This window comes from Aythya ferina (assembly GCF_964211825.1).
Source record: "Aythya ferina genome assembly, chromosome: 7".
Taxonomy (NCBI): domain Eukaryota; kingdom Metazoa; phylum Chordata; class Aves; order Anseriformes; family Anatidae; genus Aythya; species Aythya ferina.
In genome coordinates this window covers 26,914,156-26,941,987 of record NC_140302.1, presented here as the reverse complement: position 1 = coordinate 26,941,987, position 27,832 = coordinate 26,914,156, and the positions used below count along the sequence as shown (strand labels likewise).

The 27,832-nt window shown below is 39.5% G+C and overlaps 1 long non-coding RNA gene across 2 annotated transcripts in view; it reads left to right on the top strand.

Moving 5' to 3' along the window:
- Positions 1 to 2,141: 2,141 nt before the first annotated feature.
- The window catches only part of LOC311439393, a 48,553-nt gene continuing 22,862 nt past the window's right edge, over positions 2,142 to 27,832 (top strand). For both annotated transcript variants that reach the window (XR_014694697.1, XR_014694698.1), the window contains exon 1: positions 2,142 to 2,285. This is a non-coding gene — a long non-coding RNA (uncharacterized lncRNA). The remainder of the gene's footprint in view (positions 2,286 to 27,832) is intronic.

The window sequence follows — 27,832 nt, the reverse complement described above, 5'->3', positions numbered from 1 at the left end:
ACATATTCTTGATCTCAGAGCCCTTATAGCACCAAATGTTATAGCATGAAACTTGATGGAACACATACTGCAGCCAACCCGTGCCAGACTTTATACAAGTACAAAGAAAACATCTGTTCTTTTCAGCAAATTGCTACCTTGGATCATGTTGCACAGGGTCATGTTCAAAAGATCTGATGCTTCATCAGTCTTTGCAAATACATTGATCCCAGTCCAGCCAGAATTTAATAACATGGAAAATGTCCTCTTACCACTGCACTGGGGATATCACAAGCCATAATTAGTTAACGATCGTAATGTTTCTATTCTTTTTGGATGAATAATTTCCTTGTTGAAAACAGAAACTTTGTGTTAACCAAAATTATTCTTATTTGGCTGAGGATCATTTTTGGAAAAAACAAAAATGTTTGTTTTATTATGCACAGAAGGCATCAGGTTTTCAATTTGAGGGGAACAACACTGTCTGTGCTTAAATTAAATAAACAACATAAAAGTAAAACAAATAAAATTAAACTTTTGTTGTTGCTTTTAAACAAAATATCGTACTTTAGCAGATGCAGCTTGCCAAGAAAAATAACATTCTGTATAAAAAGAAAGAGTACTCTGATTTGATTTTTCAGTATGGCTATCATGCGAAAAATAAACAATTGCTCACAAAGTTGTAGGTGCTGAGTCTTCAAGGTATGTTTCTGAAAGACAAAGGCTCTTTTCATCTGGTGTGCCGGTATAGGCTCCTTGACTCCCACCGTGGATGATAAATATTGCTCTACTCATTGAAACACTGTCTCATAGTGAAATTAAGCATCTGCAACCTTGTAGGCCCCTAAAAAATGCAAAGATCAGTAATGGGATTCATATCACTGTAGTTTTCTAGCCTCAGCTACAGGTATAGATTTCCTTTAGTCAACGGAGTGACGGAGAAACATTTCCAGTGAAGATTTATCTCATCCCAAGACAGATACTTAAAGAGATTGGATCCCTCATAGAGAATCCCCTCTACTGACTATGTAAAGCACTTGGACACCTAACTTTTGGAAGGGTAAAAATGCCTGTGATGAATCTTGTCCTTATGTATTATTTCTTATGCCAGGGAAATATTTTTCCTCGCTATTTCTACACTAAAAATGAACAACATTAAAACCTGATGTTTTCACTGAGATGGTCTTGTTCTCTTTTGCTTGCATGGATCTAAAAACCACATCATTAAAGACAACAGATTATATCTAATGTAAAACTGGAGGAAGTCAGGGGAGATCTTTTATGTTTGCTGTACAAAATACCATGCAACTATACTATTCTGACACCACATGGACTAGGTATTTTTTCCTAACAAGAAACAGAAGTTCTAGCTTTAAGAGGTGATGAGAATAAAACAAAAATACACCATAGTACTTCATAAACTTTACAGTCTATTAACATGAAAATACCCCCTCTCCTCCTTTTATTATGCTTGCTTTAGCTTTTTAGGAACAGGAACTGTTCTTGGCTGTGTATCTACACAGCTTGGTGTGGCCCTACCTCCACTGGATTCATGGTACAACACATGAACAATAGTGAACAACAACAATAATAATGCAAAATAGAAATGGAAGATGACAGCAGTTTAGGGTTGTGTCACTGAAGGCTCAGAACTTCATTTTTTAAAGAATTTATCTTGCAGACCTGTTCTTTGAAAGGGTAGACCCAGGTGCACTTCACAGGGTACTTTGTGCAATGATTAAGAGCTGAATTGTACACCAGGCTAATTATACTGTTGGTTGTGGTCCAGTGAAGACTTAAATTTGCAACTTATTAGAGAGTTTATTGGATTGCCAACCCAAGCATTTCTTAGAATAAACAGTTTTCTCTTAATTTTGCTGAAACTTCAGGTTCTTATAATATGATTGTTAAAGGTAATAAAATTTCAGCAAGTTAAATATCATAAGCTTTGGGTATTCAGTAAAGCAGAACTAATTTAGTTTATAGCAAAAGGCTTTCGTCTATCCCATGAAGTTTGCTAAGGAAACCTGACAAACTGAAGGCAGAGAGAGCAAGGTTGGATTCAGCTGTGGTGCATCACCCAGATGGTGCTGGTGACCCAGGCAGCTGGGCCATATCAGCGGACCACTCCTCTTCCTGCAGCAGCTGCTCTGTTGTGGTAATTGGGTTTGCAAGAGGGAAGAAGTCAAGTGACTGGAAACTTCTGCTCCTCCTGCCTCTGAAAACGAGCTTTAACCTGAGCTGGGGTAAAACTTTAGTGAAAAGGACAAATGTGTGATTGGCTATAAACCTGTGAAGTCTTCTGGGTATGTAAAATAATTTTTAGCTGAGCCATAGAAAGTAAAATCTCGATCCATTAGAGATGGCTGAAATTAAGATTCCTTGAGAAAGTCTAATATTTCGATGCTTGTTTTTATTGAAAATTAGTGTAAGAATTAAAAGATCAAAACTTCTGGAAACCAAAACTTCGAAAACCTTGATCTATAAATGTCAAATTGCATTATTTCAACATGTTTTATTCTAAGAAAATGTGTTGACTTTCCCTTACTGGAGGTGTTTAAGTGTATTGAAAATTTGGGATTTGGTTATTGGCAATGTCTGTGTTGGCACCATTACATTTTGGGGTGCAAGCCTGTACTCCAGTTACATAGAGATGTCAGTTGTCTTGTGGGGTTTGTACTACAGTGAGGACAAATAATCTGTAACAACACAAAAAGTCGTGGGGCACACCCTGATCCCTCAGACAGATTCAGAGTTTTAGGCTGATGTGGTTCAGTCAAACACTTTGCTTTCCTTCATAGAAAATTATTTCAAAGTTATTTTTCTCCAGAATATTTATATTAAGATGGAGGTGAGCTTTTTTAATGAGGAAAAAAAAATCTGACAAGCTTTGTGATTAATGTTGAGGATTCTTAACCCTTTGCTCTCCAATTACTCAGTTTGTAGTGCGGTTTCACAAATGAATTTATTATGTGTTTTTACAAGAAGAGAAATGGTGCAGTCACCATACTGTCAAGGCTTTTTTTATTTTTATTTTTTTTCCTAGTTGGGTTGTAAATAGAGATAGCTTCTTTCATACTTTAAAATAGATGTGGGTATATTTTTTTTTTTACCTTAGACCCACCCTGGGCATGTGACTTCCTTCCCTTTTAACCTGTCTCTCAAATTAATAGCTGAGATAACAGATATAAGTATTCACATTCATAATTTAGACTTCTGGGGCTGCTATAAAATCATGACAAGAGCTGAAAGAGTAGGCTTTGACTTTCAGGAAGTTAGCTGATGTGATTGAAAAAAGAGAAAAAACAAGTTTGTTTTTTTCAACCTAATCAGAAGGTCCCCCCCAAAAAAAAAAAAGATAATCTCCTTCCCTTGCCAGTCAGGGGAAACCTGTGAAGCAAAAGCAAAGCATGGTTTGTAGCCCATTCAGTAAGATATTGGATGCCAGCCTAACACATTGCAAGCTGTATAGCAAAGATCATTACGGTAGTGGAAGACTTGGAATATCCTCTTCTGCTGTCCTAGAATAGAAGTGTCATGAACAAAATAAAATCCCTGTCTAAATAAGATTACCTTCTGGTTCAGTTGTCTATATCTCTTTCCCCATTTTTGCGTGGTTTCCAAGAAGAATCCTGTCCTGATAGTTTAGGGTCATTTCAACCAGATTTCAGAATAGATGAGTGTATCAAGCTTTTAGAATGCAGGTAGCTGGGCAGGGGAAGGTGTTCTGCAAAACTCATCCATGTTAAATGGTAAAGGGCCCAAAAAGAGAGAGGTTACACAAGCATCATGAGAATCTTTTTGCCCTTCAACCACGACTGCCTTCAAACACTACCATGGGCCACACCAAACGGCTTCTCCCCCTCTGTTACTCTGGCATTAGTTGGGCTGAGATATACAAATATTGGACTGATAACATGCAGAGATTGGAATCCTGACCTTGTCAACACAATTGAGTCAGGACTGAGCTTTCTTTGTGAAGAAGGAAACATTGGTCCTCTGCACCTTTCACTTAACAGGGGGTGCCCTGGCCCTGGTAGTACTTGTGACTCCTCTCCTTGGCATCAGAATTTGGGTACTGTACTGTGGCCACTGCTGGACAGCATCCTGTGTGGTGTTGCTCTGTACTTGCTTCTGTGTTTTAGGATGCATTTCTTTTTCAGAGTTAAAGCTCTTGATTGCAAGTGATCTATTCTTATTGATTTGGAAAGGCTGAACTTTAGATAGCTGTTGTTTAACATCTCAGAACTTTAATATTAGATTAGAAAGATATCCTTGACTCATTGCCCCGAACATCAGAAAATATATGGATCAAACAATTCTGCTTTTTCAGGATCATTTCTGACAGTCCTGTCTTATAATAACAAATTAGTTCTGTGGCTAGGATTTTTTCTGCTGGGCTAGATAGGACTAGAGAGGACAACTCAATCATTCACCCCAATTACCTTCAATTGTGTCTTCAGCCCAACACAGTCCAGAAAATACTTGTTAGCATCCCGTGACAATGCATGTCCCCCTTTTTGAGATCTTGCACTAAGACGCTGAAAAAACTGCTTTGTGTCTTGGAAGAGAGCAGTAAACATCATAAGCTGCTGGTGTAGTTGGTTATTTTCCTTCTCTTAGCAGTTTTCTTCAATAAATATAAACTAGGTATTTATTATTATCCTTTTTTCTACTCCAGTGAGTGCGTGTGTATATGTAATATATCTATAATACATTGTATATAGAACTACTTTTGAGTGGATATGTATATATGATTTAAGCTCATGCATACTCACATACTTTTAGCTGCTTCCACTTTCCAGTTAAGACAAGTTATTTTTTAAGTCAATATTCACTGAAAGTAAGAGTGTGGCTTTTATGTTATATAGTGAAATGTCCTTTAATAGTTCCAAATATCTGTTTTCCCCAGCCCTCCAATTCAAATACTCCCTTCTGGCTGATTTGGCACAGAATAGTTTTCAGTTCAGAGCTATTTATTATTCTGATACTTTTAAAGCAGTAGGTAGACCAAGTCCTGTTTTGGATTGTGTATTTTCTCTGCATATGGCACATATGATCAAATTAGAGTTACTGCATTGTGTCATTAGCTGACTTTCAGGTGCCTGAGGAGTTTGTCTTTAACTGTTCCAGTGAGGTTTTATATTTGCATCTCTCAGATGCAACCCTTTTTTGAATTTTCCTTTCTCCACAGCACATTATTCTGCTCACCAGGTAGTAACTGTTCCACTAGTCACTCTCTCACACAAACTGTTTCTTTCTAAATGTCAGGGGTGACTGTAACAAGCAAATGAAAGTAAATTGTGCTACAGAAGGACTCAGCAATTAAAAAAGCATGACAACAAACACCTCCCAGCCAAGCAGAACTGCAAACAACTCATTATAATTATTCCAGCCTGTTTGAACCTGACTTCCGCTTGCACACTCAGGCGAAGCTGCGAGCCTCTTCTCCATCAGAGCTGATTCAGTCTTTTGCTGACTTCTTATAGCACAGCATAGATAAGGGCTCTTCAGTGGTAATTTGCTTGCGTTTTTAATAAGGAGAAATTTTAGAAAGCAGAGACTAGTGAACATAATAAGCTAAATGTATACATGTGAGCAAGGAGGTCAATGTGCTGTTTCTTTCTCCTGTTTGCTTCCTTGTGAGACGCAAATTGAGACTAAAGCAACAAAAGGGTTTGGATGCACTTTTCTCCTGGTTCTTTAAGCTACATATGTGTACAGTTTGCTGGAAGCTGTTTTCACAGCTGTTCCCCAGCTCTGTGGTTGTGAACCTGGTGTTACTGCAAGAGCAAAGGGCTGCACAAGGTTTAGCTCCATGAATTGTGGCTGTGATGGACTGCCATGGTCGGGGCTTGGGCACTGCCCTAGCAAAACACACCAAGAGGCTTGCAGTTATCACAGGATGTTTGACATACATTTTTCTGTTTGGAGGGTACAGATAGATTATTTTGGTGTACTGTGCTGCTATTTCCAACCTAAGCAAGAGCTTTCCAGCTAGACCAATAGGAGCTGCTCCAGATGGGAGCTCAGACATGAGTTTGAGGCTGGGTTGGAGAAAGGGGAGCTTTGAGGTCAAAGATAATGGGTAAAGCGATACCATAGTCAGCACCATCATCCTTGAGTTATAATGGAGTTTAGGTATTAAGGAGCTGATAAAAAGTGAAAGGGGCAGATTGAAGGCAATGACTTATCTCCATAGGTGTGTTTACAAAACATCCGATATCAGTAGCATTACATCGTGGCTACAAAAGGGAGGGTGAGCCCAGTGTTGCTGGAGTATAGCAGGGGCTTGTCTGCAGCTTCCTTTGTGGGTGGCACAAAAGGCAGTTTAAGGCTGATCTTTACAACATGTCATGGCCAAGAATGAAAACATCTGGGGAGGAGCACCTTAAGTGGAGGTTACCAAATCATGACAGCTGGGATGTCCTGAACAGAAACTCAGTTGTTCATGATGCAGTCTGCATGTCCATTTTAACTAGGGCAACATGGAAAAATATTTTAGGCTTTACGTGTTCATGGTTGGGCTGAGATGAGCCAAGGAGAAAAATGGTTTTGTTTCACAATGAGCTGTGCACTATGTAATGTGCATCCATTTATTTGGAGACTGCAGGTGGAATTCATCAGAGGGTCAGATAGGATCTATGTGCCAATTACATCCCACTCAAACCTTTGCGCACAGGAATGAATTTCACCTTGTCTGACCCATGAAGGCATGTGAATACATATCTCCATTTTCTTAACACTACATTTTCATAGTTTCAAATTGCTAGATTTTTCTTTTTCAACAGTAACTTTCCTTGATGTATATCTGTTTCTAGTCTAATACTTACCTCTAGCTTGAAGTGAATGGCAGAGATCTCTTTAGTCTGCAGTTGCAAGGGTAACTGAATCATTTACTTTTATAAAGTGAAATCCATTTCTTCTCAAGTCTTCTGCAACTGAGGTAGTATTTGCAGAATGCTTTGAAGATGAAAAGCACCACGCTATATAAATATTAAGTATTATTTTTATATCTTCATCATCTGTGTTTTTAAAATTAATATGAAAAAATCCTATGAATACCCAAATGCCCAGTAAAATGCATATCCTTTCTCTAATCTTAGTGCTTTATTTTCATCTATGAATCCTCTTAATCTTTGAAATTAATTACCATGATTAAAAATGGGAGATGTGTTTTCCCAGAACAATCAAATTGTTCTGTTGCAAATTTTCATACTCATTTTGCATCATTAGTTTAATTTCTTTTGATATTAAAACACACACATGCACACACTCACAGTCCTGGATATGACATCTCTCTGTTTAGAATGAAAGGAAGACTTAATGTGCTACTTGCTGACTACAGCCAAAAATTGACTCCTAGGACTGAGAAGGGGTCTTACCTTGCCTGCCTTGGGGTTCTCTGTGTGGGCAAAGTCAAAGACTGCTGACCCCTCAGCTAGTGCTCAGGAGCGTTTTTATTCATCCATTGAAAAAAATTGACTTACAAAACTGAGACTCTCAACAAATAGGATATGTTCACACTGAATGCATCCCAGTGGGAAGGAATCATTATACTGCAGTAGCGAGATTTATACAAATGACAATTTGAGTTTAATCGCAAGTCACATTTCTTTGTCCTTGTGAACTGACTTCTACTCCAGTGTCACAAAGCCAAATGCAAGAGGACTTCTGCTGTGTTGGGAAATCAAAATGGAACAAAGTCTAGTACTTTAGTAGGTGACTGATGAACAGGGCCAACAAATGTGTTTCCCAACAATTGAAGCAAGAGTAATTTCTTGCTGTGGCTGGGTTTTGATCCAGTCTTCTCCACATATTGCTGATATTTGTATCCAGGTTTTTGTCTTGTTTCTGTTCATTGTCTACTGCACTTGTGCATTCCTGAGCCATCTTCCTTTTCAACAAAGAGAAGAGAGAAAAATATCCAAGTCCTTACACTGTTCAGATCCCCTGACCAGAGCCAGTGGGAGAGAAGGGGAGAAGGAACTTTTTTAAAATATTAGTGTCAGTATGTTTCGAAGAACCTCTACATGCAGCACTCACAATGTGAGGCTCTAAGGAAGTCAATTGAATGGTTCCCTAGGAAGATCTTGCTTTGATATAACACAGAAGGTTCCTTTTGTCGCAAAAATGGCAAGAAGAAAGGGGACAAAATGTGTGAGCTGAAAAGGAAGAGAAACTGAAATAGTCACATCACAGGCACTCAAAATGGATCTTTTATTGTAGATCACAACAATACAGAATTTCTAATGCAGAAAGGATTCAAGAATAGAAAGGAAGGCATCCAGTGTGCAAGAAAAGCACAAGGAGATATGTCTTTTATTACCCTATATTTTTTTTTCCCTCACTCTCATCAGAACAAAGAGAAAGGTCAGGCATGAGATGTAGAGATTACTTTGGTAATACAGGCGCTATTGTAATTATATGTGACTGACAAAACAGGGAAATCATCCATGTGGAAATCTCACAAATAATTATTAGACCAGTTGGCTGTGGAAAGAGGTACATGTGTGTGTGGAAAAGAAAGTGAGACAGCTTAGTCAAAAAGGGAAACAGAACCAGCAGGACAAAGCAACAAGAGCTGAAATGGGAAAACCCTGTGAAATGATTAAGCTAACTGAAGGGATGCTGGCAATGTGGAGCCATGAAACTGAATAGTGTGGGGATGGATGAGCTTCTGCAGGTTGCACAGGAAATTCCTTACAGAGTCTGGAATAGCTGAATATTTGTGGTCTAGGAGATATGGGCATGAAGCTCAGAATGGTTGGGAAATGGTTTCTTTGTTCTTGAAGAGTTATTGAAGGAATTAAAATCACCTTAATAAACAACTTGTAAAAAGAAAAGAATATATATATATATATATACATTTTTTTCAAATGAATATCAGAAAATTTTTGATGCAATCTGAAAATCCAGAGTTCTGAATATTTAAAAAAAATAAATAAATAAATAAATTGAGGAAACCATTGTTTTCTTTTCAAGTAATAATACTGTTACCAGCTGCAAGTGACATGGAACAAAGGCTTTCAATAAATGCTCTAGCTCTCAGGTGTGACAAGACAGCTCAACATGACCACTGAGTTTCTTCGCCATGGCCTTCTCTGCGCTAGAACAGATCAAAGAGAAGGGAGGAGATGGAGGGCACAGAGGATGATACCTGAGGGTGAGTGTGGTGTTTAGAAAAGGTATTGGTGAAATGCTAGGAGTGCCACCAAGAGAGAGGTAGAGCTCAGCCTGGGGCAGGGAAGGAGCCCTGGCATGTGGCAGTGTTGTCAAGTGAAATAAAGGGAAGCAGAAGTTGAATTTTCATGGATGGAAAACATGGGCATGGAGGGAAAGAAGTCCACAGAACCACAACCATTTTCTATTTACTTCAGGGGAAGGAAGAAAGAATAGAAGTAATTTGTTATTTGCACATTCTTCAAAGCACAAAGTTCCAAGATATCACTCACTAAATTACAGAAAAAGAACAAATGACTACAAAATTTTCACAAACCGTTCCTTGACCTCCATTCCTTCCCTGCTCTCATGGTGTGGAGAGAGGATTAGCTGCAAGCTCTGATTCTATGGTCAGTGCCTGTGCTCACTTTATTGCTTTGACTGTTTCCTACTGTGGCTCTGGAAAGTACAGAAAATCTTTTATGTAATGAAAGTTAGCCCAGAAGAAGGATCTGCTCTGATTAGATTCCCCAGAAGACAATACCAGACCTAATTCCTTCAGTTTAACTTTCTACTTCCGGAGGATTTGCCAAGGAAGGAATTAATTTTTTTTTTTTTCCCTAGACAAATGTATTAATATTTAATAAAAAGCAAAGCCAGATGACACTTCTAAAGAAAATAACAAATTTACATAAACCTTTGCTGTATTTGAACAGAACAAGATAAATTGAGGAGTTTTAACTCAGATATTTTTTTATTCTCTAAAAAATAATAACAATAACATATCCAGAAGGCTTGAACTTCAGAAAGTGTGTTTTTTGTGTTACTCCATATCAAGATGTCTTGGGACTTAAAAAAAAAAATAATAATAAAAAAAAATATACGACACCCTCTTTCCCATTAACTTCTCTCCTGATGCTGGCTTGCCCTCCTCACCAGTGCTTGACTCCTGTACCAGGTACTGTCAGACAGCTTACTAAAAAAGTGCAGAGTTAAGGGAAGTTTTTCCACCACAGGCTGTCTCCTCAGGCTTTGCCTTTGTGAATGAAGGTGTCTTTTTGCTTAGCAAATTTTCAGCTTTTTTTAGTCATGGAGGTTTATTGTCCTTCTGCCCAGGATTGGGCATTTTATTTTTTTTACTTTTAGTTATTTAATTATTTTTAGTTTATTTTATTCTAAGGTGAGTCTATAGTATAAAAAGTTATATAGACTATTTTAAAGAAAAAGAATTCACTCGCAAGAAAGCAAAAAAGAAGGGTAAGAATTTCTGCTATTGGTTAGGCCTACCTGGTGCCAAGCTCACTTGACTTCTCTCATATTTTCCTTCAATGTCTTGTTAAATATGATCTCTGTCTGGCTGCTGTGTGACACAGATTTCACCCCAAGGATGGATAGGGACCACAGAGGCCATGAATGCTGTGATACAACATCTCTAACTCAGTACACTGGTGGCATGCTGAAGAAAGGTCTGACTTTGTGGTGCCCTCACACCAGCCCATTTCACTGTCTCTCTCTTCCCTCCAGTTGTATGTGTCCCTACAGAGGTGAAAGCATCAGTAAAAGACTGATCACTTAAGCATCATTTCCCTCCTGGCTCACTGTTTTGCTCAAAAGACTTCACAGAGACATTTGCTAACTCTATTTTAGAAGGATATATCAAGTCTCCTACCAGGACCCTGTACAGTCTTTTTCAGTATCACTTTACTCTCCATTGCCAAGCTTTTAAACAAAAATAAACCAAGATAATGTCTATAAATCATCTTCCCTCCTTTCCAGCTCAGCACCAGTGGAAGACTGTGGTAAGTTATCATGTTTTTAACTATGAACCTGTCTGGCTCTTTGTCATTTATCTTGTGTCTCCCACTCTGGTCTGGCTCAAGGCTGAACATTAGCAAATGATGAATGCAGGGCTGTCTATCCTGGATTGTACTGGCATTATTAACCCATATTCTCCTGAATATTTCATAATATAATACATTATTCATGAGTTGCTGGAGCTGTGGTATTGACTCTCAGGTTAGCTGCCCTGTGTGTGGGGGTAGGACAGAAATGTTTGCTATCCAGGGGCAATCTCTATACTGCATTCTCAGGGATTTTTTGTCACCCCTTTGATTCTGAATACTGTAGAGCAGATTAGCTAGTGTAAATTTATTTCACATTTATTTACACATCTGTCCTAATAGTGTTTTTTCCAGGAGGCTATGGTATCATATTTTGATGTATTGTGTTTCTAAGATCCGCAAGAAATAATTGATTAATGCAACAGCTCTGTGGCTGTAACTTATAGTCAGTTTCCATTTGATTAAATAATGTTCTATTAAGTATTATCTTAATTTTCCTCTGTTCCCCATATATCTATCATTTTTTGTCACTCTTTTCTTTTTTGTTTTCTATTCTGTATTCTTTTTCCCCTTGAGACATCACCTCAGGAAGCAGCTGCTACATATAAGCATCGGTAATAGAAACACACAGGTCCTGTAGTCACCCTGTGGATGCAGCCAAACTTGCTTGAGAGAAACCTCTGGAGCCCCAAAGTTCAGTTGGACTCTGAAGGTGTGATAATTTTCTTGTTCATGGTCTTCAAATTCATCCCACAATTGAGTAAAGAGCCATCATTATATCATTCTGTTCTTTACTGCTTGTTTAGATGCACATGTCACAAAGCAATAGCTTTATGCCTCCTATATCTCTGTGAAACTCCTTTCTGAGAAGTATTTCATAATGAATGCCAAAGTAACATGTACATTGACTGGAGTCTTCCTGGGAAACTGAGGCAGCTCTGATATCCTGACCGTGAAGCAGGCTTGGTTTTCAGGTTGAGATACATATGATCATATGCACAGTGGGTGATAAATGAGCATACTGCCACATATGAACTCAAGAAACATTGACAATTGTTGCCCATCTGGGGGCTTTGGGTTTTCTTATCCTCTTTTTCTAACAGTATGATTGCTGGAACAGATGGTCAATGGTTGTGGAAGATCTCCAAGCAAAGAACTGACACAGATTTCAGGATGTTTATTTCAAGATCTTCACTCTGCATTTTGATCCTTTAAAAAATAAAATGGAGAACACTTCTGACCCATTTTAGGCCAAGAAATTCTGCAGAACTTGGCCTATTTCCTTCACTGAGCTCAATGGTGGACCATGTTCCACATCATTGCTGTTTTCTGACTACAGAACTGCTCGCTATTGTGCTCCAAAAATATAACACTAAGAAGTTCCAGTATAAACTAAGGAAAGGACCATAAATCTGTTCTGCTAGCAGCAGTCTAAGAAAGTGATGAAGAAAAATGATGAATTGGGAAACATGATTAGTAAGCAATGGAAAGTTATTCCAGTGTCCCCAGTCATATGCTCCTTCCTCCTGCTGCAGAGGTGGCATCATCAGGGGAATAAAACCCCAAAATAGATTATGTTGCCTGCAGCTGTTTGCATGTGAACAAAATCATAACAAAGAAATAATCTCCAAGAGAGCTTAGGGTCACGACTAGGGGAGCTTGATTTTTCTTCGGAGCATCTGCAGAGCCCCCTGCAGTGGTGATTATCAAGCTGTGTGTCATGTAATGAGGGGGCTAAAAATGGCTAAGGCTAAAGGCACTGTAGGTAGATGGTTAATGAGGTGCTAATTGGATAAGAAAAAAGAGAGGGAAATGAGCAGGGAGACTAGTGTATCCAAATCAGAAGAGCTGTGAAATGTGGAAACAGAGTATTTTTGTCTCCGACTCCAATTCCCACCTGTGTAGGAGTTGAATATTTCCCTTGACCCAGCTGGAGACCTCGTTGTCCCACATGACTGTTCTGCTGGTGCATGGACATGAAGCTGAGGTCCTGTTTCAGCTTGTCATGGAGCAGTCACTGACAGCTCTTCCTTACAAATTATCTACCTCTGTCCACTGCAGGAAAGAGCATAGATACTGATTCTTGCATCTGACTGATAGATGGTTTCTCTAAATGGCACAGACTCAGACATTCTGGGTTCTCTGAGTTAACCTTTGCTCTGAGATGAGCAACTTCCTTCTTTCAGCTATCATATGAAACTTCTTTCTTGCTTCTCTGTCTTGCTGATATACTAGGGAATTATAACCACTAAAAAACAAAACAAAAACACCAAACTCCCTCATTTTCTCCCTTCTTCTCTTACATGTGTTTTTTGATAATGGTCCTTATGGAAATATTTCACTTGAACGTCACCAATTTTTAAATTAAGACATTACAACCTGTATTCTAATGGCCTCAGTATCTCAATGTTATTTCTTTGAAATATTTGATTATTTTTTTTTTTTTGTAGAAACATGGGATAAAGTCTAACAATCTAGATTTCAGTCACAGCATTGCTTCAGATTTTTCATATGCCATAAATAAGTTCCTGTGGTTTATTTTCCTTCTTTTTGAAACAGAGATCATGTTACACCCCTGGCTGTTGCAGGGCAGGCAGTAAATTATGGTAATCAAAGACCATTCTTCGATTGAATGGGGATGGCCATACCATGCAAAATGGTGGTGTTACATATGTTCCTGGTGCCTATAATTTCCACCTGGCTTTTAGGCTGAATGACACTGAGCTACTGTTCAAAACATGCTTAGATCCTTTGGGGACAGTAGGATTTTCAAGGTCTACAACCATGTGCAATGAAAGATGTGATAAATGCTGAATTTGTTTTCTAAGTGAAATGAAGAAAATGAAAATTATACCAATGCTGATGAAGGTGAGCAGCAAACTTTAGACTTAAATGGGGAAAATCACAGCATTATCAGTCAGTTATCATGGTAACCAAGGAGCCTAGAATTTGGGTGTCAACTTTCCAATCATATTGTCTCTACTTGGCATAACAAGGTACGTTTTCTTTCAAGGGAGTCTAATCATTTCTCCACCAGAAGTCATTTAAAAGTTTAAGCACCTGACTGCACTCAGGAACTGGGGGAATCAAATCTCTCCTGGATACCTGAAACTATACGGTTATATAGAGAGAGAGGGGGAAAAAGAGAGAAAAAAAGACAGCTCTGTGAAAGCCAGGTAGATAAACCAGTTGTACAAGACACCCTACTTGTTATTGCTATGTCTTGGTTGATACGAATTTCATGCTCAGTGACCTCCAGTGGCTGGAGTTAAAATACTGTGAATCCAGGTCTTCTCTAGGGACTGTACAGGCCATTTTTTGTACTCTGAGCTGAACCAAGGATGCTAGCAATGCAGACATCTATGATGAAAAGTCGTCTTTGAATGACATACTTGTCTTACTGTAGAGACATACACATGGTCACATCTGCATTAGAGTTTGCAATGAGAAAACTGCAAAAGGCTTTAGAAGAGTGGATTTAATCAGGGATTTTTCTTTGTGGCAGAGAAATGAGATTATGATGTAAAATAAATCAGTAGCAGAATTAGAAAGCAGAAAGTCTTGAGATCTGGGATACTTAATCCTTGACCTGTTGCTCAAATGATGGTAGCAGCAATCAGGCTACACTGGAATCCTCTTACTGAGTGCATGATGAACATGTAATCTATTTCTAAATTATGAACTGGAGGGGATTTATTCAGACCTGTTTTTCTTTTCTGCCTGAGATAAAGACTAAGAACAAGCTGCAAAATATAGATGTAGGATTATGGTTGCTGCAGATGGGGTAGAGCCACTTACAGGTAGATCCAGGAGGGAACCAACTGCTTCCTGCATATCATGTGTATCCACAATGCACACAATTTCTTTTATCAGATAGGTGTAGATATTCTTTCAGCACACAGCTATGAGACTGGGGTATGGGGCAACTGATAGTCCAAACTACTGACCAAGTAGGTTCTCCAGTTTCATGACTCAAGGACTATACCTATGTAGTACTATGTAATACAATAATATGATGCTACGCTATTGCTTTTAAGCTTAACTGTATTGTCTATGCATGGTTTTCTATTTTTTCATTGCTTTATTGAATTTAAATCAGAGACTTAAAAGCTTCTACATTTTATCCAGTTTCTTATTTGCCTTTAAAGACAAAACCAAAAAGTATTTAGTATATCATTATTCTAAAAAGTCACAGCAGGGAATAAAATTATGTTTGTACTGGGCACATTACTAGCCCAGTGGGAATTAATAAAATTTCTCACTCTGCTGCTAAATTTCATTGAATAAGAGTCACCAAACAATTCATTCAGCATCATCCAGGGCTTCTCTTTTCTCCAGTAGGATAGAGAAAGAGTCAGCCATGTCACCCACTTCCACAATTTGTTTAGCATAGTATTGTGTTTGTGTGGGTGTCAGACATAGTCATCCCTTGGGACTATGTTAATCAATGCATGGTGTCTCACAGCCTTGTCTCTGCTGCAGTGCTGCTTCCTCCTCCCCAGCTGCAGCTAAGAGAGAGGTGTATATAGAGGAGAACAGGAGCTTTGTTGGTTGTCTTCCATGTGAATAAAATCCATGCTTACTAACATTTAGAAGTCTCCTTAGGGCTGCTAGAGTAACATAAACCGGATTTATGGAAAGGAGCAGAATTTGTCCTTTTTGGTCCCCCAGAAAGTCTGAATCAGGTCTTTGTATGTTAGATCCTCCCACAGAGATGAAAACATTCCTTAGCCTGCTTCTTGTTTTGTTTGGCTCTTTCTCTCATCTGAATTTGACATTATTTTGTTATATATAATATGTTTATTGCTAAAAATTATATAAATGACACTGAAAACCTTTCAGTTTTAAACATAATTACCTCAAAATCAGAAATAAAAAAAAAAAAAAAGCATGTTCCCTCCTATAAACATGTTGCAGGCCAGGTAAATCATGTTAAAATTTGGAATTGGATAGGGAATCTTGCACAACAAAGTGCTATGTGTAACTTGCTATTTCACACGTAAGTTTTATTTCCAAAAGCAAAGTATGTCTTATCCCTGACATATTGTCCCTTAAAGCCCTCCCCAAAATGGAGTTTATGTCCACAACACTTGCTAGAGACATTTGTCAGGTCCATGTCTCAGTGAAACAAACTGAGAGCCTGGGAGATGGTCTGAGAAATAGTGGACTGAAATAATTTAACAGCAGAAATTATGGAACTAATTTGGCATCTCCCATTTTCTGACTTGTAGAAAGCTAACAGCTGCCAGACATGGGAAATGATTTCTAATGTGATTGCTCTGAACTATCCCGCCATTAAAAGGCCCCCTTTTTTATTTTTTATTTTTCATTTCAAACAGAGATACTTGCCTGCATTGGAAGATATGAAGTGCAGGAAAGTCTTTGCTCTGAGTTTGTCTTGAGTGATTGCCTCCTCTTTGTCGCTGATTTTAACTGCATTTGGTGAGGGATCATGCGTATGTAGTTCAAGAAATCAGATGAAACTAGTTGGTGAGGGAGATGGGGGATGGCTATTCTTCAGCTAGATAATTGACTATACTACTGTCTTCAGAGGCTTAACACAGGGATGGAGAGGGGTCACAGAAAGTCTCTGCCCTTCTTGTAGGGAAGGTATTAGAAGGTACTTAGTAGAAGGTATTACAGCAGAAGTTTATGTCTTTACTACATTTCTTCTTTGAACACTTTGGAAACTCATATCAGAGTTACCAGCTTGTACTGTTATTGCTGTTGCTGTCATGTGGTGGTTTTTGGCATATTTATTCATGGATGACAACCTTGCCATTTTAGGAACTATACAAACACCAAGGGCTTAAGCCTTCAGTGGGTGACATAATAATTAAATATATTCCCAGGGATAATGAAATATAAGATGGAGGGATTTAAAAGGAGCCCTTCCACCCTGAAATACAAGCCTGATTCATCCCAGCACAAGAACTAACTTGTGTAAGTCAAACTGAAAATGGGCTGATGGAAGGAGTTGTGCAGCCACAGGGGGGCCATTGAGCTGCAAATGCATCCATCCCCCTTGGAGTTGGGTCCAACTCCTACACTGCACTGGTAGAAATTGAACCAGGTAAGCTTGAAAATAAAGAGGTTGATTTGCCTAATGCTGGCTCTATCCAGCTTCAGTTTCCATTTTGTGCCTCATTGTTTGCATTAAGCAGAAGATTATAATTTACCTCCCTTTTGACTAGAAATCTAGCTGTAGAGTTCTACCTTTTCTCCATCTCCTTTTAATTTCCCTTCTACTACCACAGTCTCCCTCCCACACAAGGACACCCTGTGTTTGCTGTTGGAAGAAGAAATATGGACATGATGTTGCATGAATGGTCTCTCCAAATTGCTGCCAATTTGTGCTTCAATGTGTGTTTCCCCACTTTGGACAGTCCTCTCACCCCTTTCTCCCTCCCTTCCTGGCAGAGGTCGGGAAGGCTGCAGGGGGCAGATGGTGTCTCTTTTTGCATTGTAGTCGTTTTGCAACACTTTGTGTCCAGCCAACAGTGACTGAAGGTGTGCAGCATGGGCCATGGGATCTGGCACCCTGATCTCAGAGGTTTCTGTTCCAGAGCCTGCCTCAGTGTTGTGATACCCCAGACCCTGGGACTGGGCAACTCTGGAGCCTCTTCTTGTCTACAGTAAATTTGCCGTGCTGCAATCTCTGTGTCATTTTGCTGCCATCATTAAAATCAGTCTTTGATGGGCACTGATTGTCATTAATTGCTAAGCACTGTGGAGGCTGATGCTTTAGCCCATGACAGCACGCAGGGTTTATAGTCAGAGCGGAGGTATTTTCTGCTGCCTCCAGAGCCTGACTTTCAGGATGGGATGAGGATGAATCAGTCTCCTTCTCCACTGAATTTCAAAGAAGCTCATGTTTTAACTTGGAAAGGGTTCCTAAATTCAGAGGGTTCATACTAACAGAGCAGCATCTCCTCTTCTGGGAGAACCTCATTAATTTATGGGTTGCTAATTTCCATGAAAGTATTTTTCATGAACAAAATCTCCCCCAAGGTAGAGACTCTTTGTCAGTAAGCATCAGAAGCTTGTAGTGAAGCCTTGTATTACGAAGATTTCATTACTTACACTAAGTATACTCCAGAGCATTTATTAATGTACTGTAAAGCAAAAGGAATAATTAAAAATAAACTATGCTTGTCAAAGAAATAAAGTGCATCTTATGCTGCATGATCCTAGCTTCTTTTGAAAATTGTCCTTGTTCATCTGGCCATTAACTAAGGGAGTGCAAGAATTGTGGTATGGTCTGCAAGATGTTAGAGCAATTTAATGATGCTTTTCTTTAAATAACAAGGAACAGCACCTTAATTTTCTGTAAGAGGAGAACCACCGACAGAAGCCCTCATATCTATTATGTTAGGATTTTAGCAGCATAAGAGATATCAAGAAAGGATTGCAAAGCTTAGACCACTTCATGTTCTACCAATTCAAAATAGAAGTATACCTCAAAACATCTAGTGACATGTTTGCAGGTTGAACAGTTGTGTTCTATGTTAGGCTAATTTTTTTTTTTTGCTTCCAATGTAGAAGCTACCAAAACTGTCATTCATACCCTGAATTGCAGGTTGCTTCTTGGTAAAACATCTTTTATATCCTTCTGGCAAGACAGTGAGCTGTAGAGAATTACAATGTTTAAAAAAAACAAACCAACAACACAACTTGACACCATATTGCGAGACACTTGGATGCTTCCATGCCCCTAGCATGACATCTTTAGAGCTGAGCATATGCAGAAGCAAGAAATATATTATGAATTCAATCAAGATACTATTGTCTCAACCTGTATAAGAGAACTGTTCTTGCTTATCTCTTCCTCAGCATCTCTCTCTAACTATATCTCTTTCAAAGGAGCTATGTGGCTGCTGAGGCAGAATTGCCTCCAATCCCACTAATGAATTCAGGCCCATTCTGTAGTATTGTTCTCCCAATGGAAAATTAGGAAAATTAAAAAATAAAAGTGCTTATGGAAATGCTGCCAGTACTTGCAGATGGAATTCAAGAAGAAATCATCATTCATGTATAGTTGTTGTTCTTTTTTGCTTTTGTTCAAAATAAACTCACTTCTTATTTTTGTACTCCAGGGAAAGAAACATTTGCAACTATGTTTGCAACTAGAAGAATAATAAGAAAAAACAACAGCATATATCTCAGAACTAGCAGTACATTTTAAGCTTGTTCTGTGTCTTTTTTTGTCCTGCTGTAATGGGATGTGTTTCTCAGATATAACTGATACAGAATGGGGGTTTGTTTATGGAACATTTGCTTTTCAGAAGATATTTGCATGTTAAAATGGTGCTTCACTGATTACGTTTAAACCATTAAGAAAGAGAATAACCTATTCTATTAATAAAGATAGGCCTGAATGAAAATCTGTGATTCAAATGCACTGTAAGCTGTCTTTTTCTGTCTTTACTAGATGAATCCACGTTGTGCAGTGAAAATGATTTTATCCCTATTTTATCAACATATCAGTGCATCAACTTGAGGAAATCCCCATCTCTTCTGTCTTCATCTACAGAAGATCATCCTCTCTTTATGAACTCTTCTATTTTTTAAAAGCATGTTTTTTAAGAATAAGGCTACCTACATCTTATAGAAAAATTCTCACCAGCAGTTATCAAAATACCTGAACAAGGAACCTAGACAAAATGATGTAGGAAAAATAATGCCTGGAAAGAAAATCCCTGAGTGACTGCAAGGTCAGAGGCAGAAAATAGGCACATATCTACTAGCTGGAGAGAGCCCTGGTCCAACAAACTGCTTTGTTGAGGGACAGTTTAGCATCTTTCTAATCCTGGGGAAAAAGCTTCTTTGGTTCCCTTGCAGTCTCCAGGAGAACTTGCCTGGCCTCCCTCCAGCCTCCACAGAAGTGGGCTATATTGTTAATGCCTGTTGTTTCACATCTTTAGCTCTGAACTGACAAACAGAACAATGGCCTAACAGGTCTCTCAGACAAAGGAAATCTGCCAAAGGGTTTCTTATCCTTGCCTTGCCTGCCCAGCAGATGAAAGATACTCTCATGTTTTTGGTCCTCCGGTGGTTCTAAGGGCTCTGGATTAAAGCTACAGACTTTTTGTGGAAGATTCCTCTTTGGATGGCTAATCACCCTTCCTGCTGCTTCCTGTTTCTCTCCTTTTGCACTTTGCCTTTTGAACTCTGCTTTAAAGTAATCTTTTCCAACAGAAACATGCGCCATGTTTGTGCAGTACCTCACATGGTGAGATCGTGAGGTGAAAGTAGCTGATAAAAATAATAAAATCCTTTCAGAGATGTTGGGTGGCAAATTTGTTTTCATGCTACCGAGATGCTTCATGTTAAAATTTGAAACCTTTTCACCTATAAGTATGAACGAGAGTCTATATTTTTATTCCCAGTTCCCATAATATGAATATGGACAATAGCTTTTGTAAAATACTGGTGCTTTGACAAGTGAATATAGCCAATCCCCTTTCCAGCCTTCTGCATTTAAAAAGTATTAGGCTTCTGAAAGTCTAAGAGAGACTTTTATTTTCTTTCTACATTTATTCTACAATTTGACGCTCCAGATGGGAACAGGAAAAGCAGAAGTTCAGAGCCCCATAGTTGCATATTTAAGTCAAAGAAACAGAATTTTTAAATGTTTTCATTTCTGGGAAATCAAATGCATTATTTTATTTTTGTAATCACATCTGCTAGTTGAGCTGGAAGAAGAAGTCTTCACTAGGTGACAATAAAGATAAGCTGCTTCCCTGTATGAGGACTGACTGATGGTCATACTCATTCAAGTTTCTCTTTCAAGAAATCAGAGGAGATCCACACAAAGATAGCAGTGAAGTAAAAGGAAGAAAAAGAGTAAGAGAATTGAAATTGATTAAGAACAAGCAGAACTTCACCTGACTTGAATTGAGTCTGGGACTCAATTAAACCCAGGTTCATTTTAGGAAAGTGTGGAAAAGTTTCCAGTGCCACATGCCCAGGAGCTACTGGAATGTGATAAATTACTCATGTTATTAATTCTCCAATGGATTGGCTGTTTTTCTGCATTATCTATTCAAAGCAGACACCTGTCCACACAGGGGGTATTTGGAAGCTATAGAACACGTGCTAATAAACATGCGGTGGTTCAGCTGATAAAGCCCAGTTTCCTCATCTATCTCCATTTCACAAAGGGAAGCTTCTCTTTATTTAGGTTTTCCCTGTTGTTTTTGTTCAGGCCACATGATCCTAAATTCACCTCTCAGTTGCTGAGGGAGCCTGACAGGACACAGCAAGGAAGGAGTAATGTGGTCTGCAGGTTGCTCCAGGTAGTTAATCTCCCACTGGCCAAGTAAATCGGTGCTGATACAACAGACTTTATACAAGTCACAACTGAGCTGTACATTTTTTCCTCCTCATTCAGTGAAGATGTGAACTCATAGATGAAGACTCTTCCAGTGTTCTCTCTCCTGGTCAAGGGCCACCTTGCATGAAACATCTCAACAGGTGGAGTATTTCTAATCCATCAGATTGCATGATAAGAGGTTGTACTGCTATAGCCATGGTCCTTGCCTTCCACAATGCTCACTTCCACAATGTCTCTTTCTTGCCGGGAAACCTTTACTTACGGAGTAAAATAGTTTTTTTGCTGGAGGTATTGGTGTTGGTGAAGGCTGCAGGGCAGAAAGGAAGCTCTGCCATTTGCTGCAGACACAATGCCATATGTATTGGTTGTGGTCTAAGATTTGCAAGGAGGCTGTCACAGTCCCTTACTTGAGGCTTAAGTCAACACAAATCTGTAGCTGAATGATTGGATGTGGGCATGCTGCACCCCACCCACAACAGCGAAAACAGTGTCCCATGTGCAGAAGTGCTCATCACAACCAATATGATAGAATTGCAAAACCCAAGAATGAGAAGTAGAGAAGAAATTCTTGACTCTGAAAAGTGATTTTGTACCAGAAGGATTGCCTATGTCCATTTACACAAGAGGAGGAAGGGGTTTGCTTGTGGAATATAACTTACTTTCATGTTATAATTGTCTATATATAATCTTGCTTCATGTGAGCCTCTCTGGAAGAGATTTATGATTTGAGAAGTGGTAATTTAATAGTCTCACTTAACTGCAATAGTATTCTTGATTTTCCTGCCTTAGAGTCAGCAGATGACTTTCACTACTGAGAGCACAGCCAAAATTGTATGTCTGCTTATTGCTTTTTTGGGGATAGGGGCTGTCAAGACACATATTTCCAAACTGATATAGATCACATTTTTTCTTTTCAGAGAAAACCCTTTCTCACCATGTCCTTGCAAACAGCCAGCAATATAAGACTACTGACACAAAGAAAAGTCTGTAAGCAATGCCACATTGTCAAAGTACCTCATTTACATTATGTTGATAAATCAGGCAGGCTGAAACCATTTGTCAAAAAAGACATTTGTTTGAATCAGATTCACTTTGCGTGCAGGTGATGGTTGGGAGGTTAGTACTTGCTAAATAATTGATCAACTCCTGATTTGTTTGAAAAACAAGGCAGAAACAACAAGAACAAAATGAGGCTTTCAGCTAATGTGGCTTGAGCATTTGAAGAACATTTAATTATGTCATCCTTTGATCAACAAATGCAGCTTTTATATATAGACAGAGAAACAGAATTGCAGTGAGGTCGTTAATAACCTTCTTGTTGAGTGATACACATTATTAGAAGAGCAAGAAGCATACTGTTTTTTGGCCAATTCATTTCAGGATGGAAATCACTGTCATTTCTTTGTTTCCTAAATAGATTGATATTTCCAGACAATATTTATTGTGGTTTTGGAAAGTTATAACAAAAAAAAAAAAAAAAAAAGTGGGTGCAGTACTGGTCCTCTCTTTTCACAATTTCATAAACAGACCACAGAGTTCTCTAGGCTCAGGGCTTGACCTATGCTATGCTAACCCCTGCCATAGTATGGAGTAGGAGAAGCAGGCTCTAGAAGAACTGGAGAGTGTGCTTTGCATAACCGGATATTCCCCCCTGAGATTTTAAGGTTGTTTCTTGTCCCCTTGGGTTAGCTTGTCTGTCTAAAGCTACAGCTTCCACAGAGCAATCTGTAGATCTGGGACACCAATGTTATTTTGAACTTCAACATACTGCTTCCAAGGCAGTGTGACTTCACCTTCCCCTCAACAACTACAGTTACTATTTAGGAAAACAGCACAGGATTCACCTTCTTGACAGCATCAGAGGAGAAGCCATCTGCTTCTATCTTTCTGTATAGACAACAACCACACCTAGGGCAGGCTAAGACTGATTTCAAACTCAATCAAGAGTAAGGTGATTCTTCCATTTACTTTTTTTGACCAAATTTGAGGTTGGTCTGTACACTTTGTCAGGCTTTTGAAGCTAGGGGGAAGGCACTGTAGTGGTGCCATTTGTTACCCCAGTATTGCATGGGTGGGTGAGGTGTGTTTTAAGCCTATGGCCCTTTTTAATATCCCATTAATAAGAGTCCTGCTTCTTTCCAAGACCTCTTTGCTTACCCCAATGTGTCACACCCAGTACCCTGGCAGGACTGACAACACGTCAACTGCAATGTTTTAAATTCAGTCCATATGTTTTTGAAGAGTGGAGGCTTACAATACTATATAGAAGATGCATGGTCTTCTGGGAAGTGCTCGCCTGAGAGAAGAAAATGGTGGGTGGGATCTCCTCTTCTTGTCATCTGGAACAGAACACATCTTGCTAGTGTGCTGAAGGTATATTGTCTGAGACTTATAACATCTGGACTTAGGAAATTACTTTTCATGGACAGTTCATGCATTATGCTAAATATGACACAAGATCCTTCACTACTTAAGGGCATAAGGGCACTAAACAGAGAGGTTCCCATGAGAATCTGGCTGGCATCTGAAGCTTCGTCATATTTCAATACTTGTCTTTTGTATTGTATCCCACCTTTTGGACTAGGTTCTCAGCTTTTGCTATAGGTAGAGTTAACTCAGCATATAGTTGAAGGAATTCATACATCCATTTTATAGGAAGATACAGTGAATTTCAAAGAGGTTAAGTGATTTGTCCACAGCTTGAGAATAAATCAAGGGCAGAACTTGTGACAAGATGCTGGGGTGCTGACACCTATTTCTAAAAGACAAGTCTGCATTAAAAAGGGAGCAGTAAATCAGGCAGTGCTTCCGAGTTCTCTTGATTAAGGAAACAATTTGTACAAACTGTTTTCTAGGAATTTATTGCTGATTGCTACTGCCCTTAATGCATATGGAAAAGACTTCCACTCTTACTCTGCAGCAATTAAGTGGCATGAAACATCAAACTGTAGAAAGTTAGAGGGAACGCTCAATTTGATCAAAAATCCATGACTTTTTTTTTTTTTTTTTTTTTTTTGCTATAATTAAGAGTGTCATGAAGACTGTTCACTTGTGTGTTGATTTTTTTTTTTTACCTTTCAAAAGTCTGTTTTCATAAGCCCGTTGAGCTGCTCAGCATGCTACGATTTTTGTTAATTTCCTCTTTACCAGGTTTATCAGCCTTAATTATAGCTAAAAGCGATCTTTGTCTCAAGAAGATGAAAACCCTTTGTGAAAATGCATTGATGCAGTTTGTTTCCAAACCCAGATATATTTCCTAATTAGCTTCTTGTTGTAACAGGTTGCATAATTAAAGAAAAAACAGGGAAATATTCAAAGTAATAATTTTCTTTGAACAAAGCTGTATAAAAAAAGGAAAAAAAAAAAAGCTAAACTATTACTTTAATTAACCTTCTTTGGAAAGGCACTGTCAATATCAAACTGTGTATAACTGCATATTAGCCCTTCTGGGCTGCGTTGTATTTTATATCTGACCTGTCTGTTAATCTGTTTAGCCTAAAGACCTGACAACTCCAGGCACAAAATCTCATATTTCAACAAGCTAAGCAGGGTCATGCTTAATTAATGTTGCCCTTGGATGAGAAAACTTCATGGGAAATCCAGCATTTCAGTTTATTTTGATACTTGTGTGGTGTCTGCTTCTTGACTGGCTAAAAATACATGGGTCAATGCCAGCAAGGACTGGCAAGCTCTAATGTCACCTTCCAACTCATCCCTTGTAGCAGTCCCAGGTGTCACCAGTTCAGCTTATTGACCTGATGGAAAACTAGCAGTAGAGGAACAAATCAGTAAATACAACACCTCAGGCTGGGTGGGCCATTAAGGGAGTGAATTTGCACTGAAGGGACTGCTCCCTTCTCCCCTGCAATATCAGCCACTGGGTCCACTTCCATTGATCTCTGGACCATGCTCCAAGAAGGAGATGACGTCTGTTATTTGTATCTGAGCTTGATGTTCAGCAGCATTGTAAGGTAGAGCAGGGATGTGTGTTACTATGCTCGTGGGCTGTCTGATCTTTGCTCAGTCAAGACTTAACTCAGTTCCAAGACATCCCCTGGTTTGCAGAGTCTTTCTTGGAAGACCTTGTTCCATTTCTCTCCATTGTTTCAGTCTGCTGAATTGAGTGCACCCTCAGTAAGCTTGCAGATGACACGAGGTTGGGGGGAAGAGTCAATATGCTGGAGGGTAGGAAGGCCCTGCAGAGGGACCTGGACAGGTTGGATCAATGGGCAGAGGTCAAAGGGATGAGGTTCAACATGGGTAAGTGCTGGGTCCAACTTTGGTCACAACAACGCCATGCAATGCTACAGGGCTTGGGACAGAGTGGCTGAAAGGTTGTGCAGAGGAAAAGGATCTGGGGGTGTTGGTCGAAACTTGCTTGAACATGAGCCGGCAGTGTGCCCAGGTGGCCAAGAAGGCCTATGGCATCCTGGCCTGTATCAGGAATAGTGCAGCCAGCAGGACCAGGCAGCTGATTGTACTCAGCTCTGGTGAGGCTGCACCTTGAGTACTGTGTTCAGTTTTGGGTCCAACATTACAAGAAGGACATCGTGGCCCTGGAGCACGTCCAGAGAAGGGCTACGAAGCTGGTGAAGGGCCTGGAGCACAAGTCCTGTGAGGAGTGGCTGAGGGAACTGGGGTTGTTTCGTCTGGAGAAGAAGAGGCTTAGGGGAAACCTTATTGCTCTCTACAGCTACCTGAAAGGAAGCTGTGGGGAGCTGGGGATTGGCCTCTTCTCACAGGTAGCTGTGAGGGACTAGAGGGCATGGCCTCAAGTTGCACCAGGATAGATTCACATTGGAAATTAGGAGACATTTCTTCTCAGAAAGAGTGGTTAGGAATTGGAATGGATTGTGCAGGGAGATGGTGGTGTCACTGTACCTGGGGGTGTTCAAAGAGAGGCTGGATGTGGTGCTTAGGGACGTAGTTTAGTGGGTGACATTGGTGGTAGGGTGATGGTTGGACCAGGTTATCTTGGAGGTCTTTTCCAACCTTAATGATTCTATTCATATACTTTGGGATTTGCTGCTGTCCACAGAGCATGTGCTGTTTCAGGAGACAGATTGGTACAGCGGTTAAAGCAAGCATGAGGCTTTCAACCCTTGCCTCTGCCAGGGATTCACTTGAACAAAAGATACCCTTTCCCTCCCCCATGTCCAGATTAGTCCCTTTTCCAGCACATGATCTGAAAAACACCAGTTTTCTTCACAGTTCCTTCAAGGCAGCACTATTTCTTATTGCAAAATACTGCGAGGCTCTCTGGATAAACACACGTTGTCTAGCAAAAGGAACTGAGTGCTTTCACAGCTAAAGCACAGAAATGTGAGCAGCTTACCTCACTTTTTGCAGCAAGGACAAACTTCTCACTATTCCAGGGGCAGCAAGGGGAGGGTCTTCTGGGGCAGGAGTGCCAGTGCCCTGGGTTGAGGGGGATCCTGAATCTCCCTCAAGAGCCAGCAAGAATAAGCTCTCAGCACCCCACAGTCTGCATACAGGTACTTGATGAATCACCAGCTTTTCTCAGACTTTGTATAGGGGGTCTTCAGGAGCTTCAGAAAGAACATCTACAGCTTCCTGCTTTTGATTCTTTGACCTCTAAGGGTCAGAGTTAATATTTGATTTAATGCCATACATTCGTACTGCCTCTATTACATTTATATCGCTGAGACAGTGTTCCTGGGACAACTGCAACATACATTAGCCAAGCTCTGCAAGTGACAGATAAGTCTGTTCTGCTTTTTGGATAATGTAGCACCCTCCTGGTTTTGCACAAATGAGAAAAGGGAAAGGAATAGCACTACATATCTTGTCCTGACCTGCTGCATAAAGCAGGACTGCTCTCTGCTCTACAAATACAAAGGACATTTAAAACAAAATAAAAGAGAAAGACAAACCAGCATCCCCCTTCCTTCCCACTCTAGAAAAGACATTTCCTTACCCCCAAAACCAGGACATGATTCCTGACTCATAACTAAATAAAGGAAGAGTTGGGAGGAGGTGATTTAAAGGTAGTCAACTTTTGTTGTTGTATGAATTTATGATCAGTGGAGGGAAAATGAATGCATGGCTGTATTTAGATTCTGAATTCCCTATTGCTATGCTGACATTAAATTTTCAGGATGTTTTTGTGTATATAAAACACAATGGCTCTCCTATGGGATGTATAATTACAATAAAAAAAAGGGGGGGGGAGGAAGAAAATAATTTATTAACATACAATCAACCCTTGAGAGAGGGATCCAATATCTGAGAGAAAGTACAGAATCTCAGCTGTCTGAAATCCTTTAAGACACAGCTTAGCAAACATCTAGGGAGGAGAGGCCAAAGCAGAAGTTTCCAAATCTGAAATGTTAAGAGGCATATTAACACAAATATAAGCAGAAGCAGGTTTAAATATCCAGGAAAGGTGGAGGTGGATCTAGTGTTCTCCATCTGCTTCAAAATAAGAGCACGGGGCCAAAGAGCAGAAACCCAGGCTCCCCAGAGTAGTGGGAGCCAGATTTAAAGTGAATAA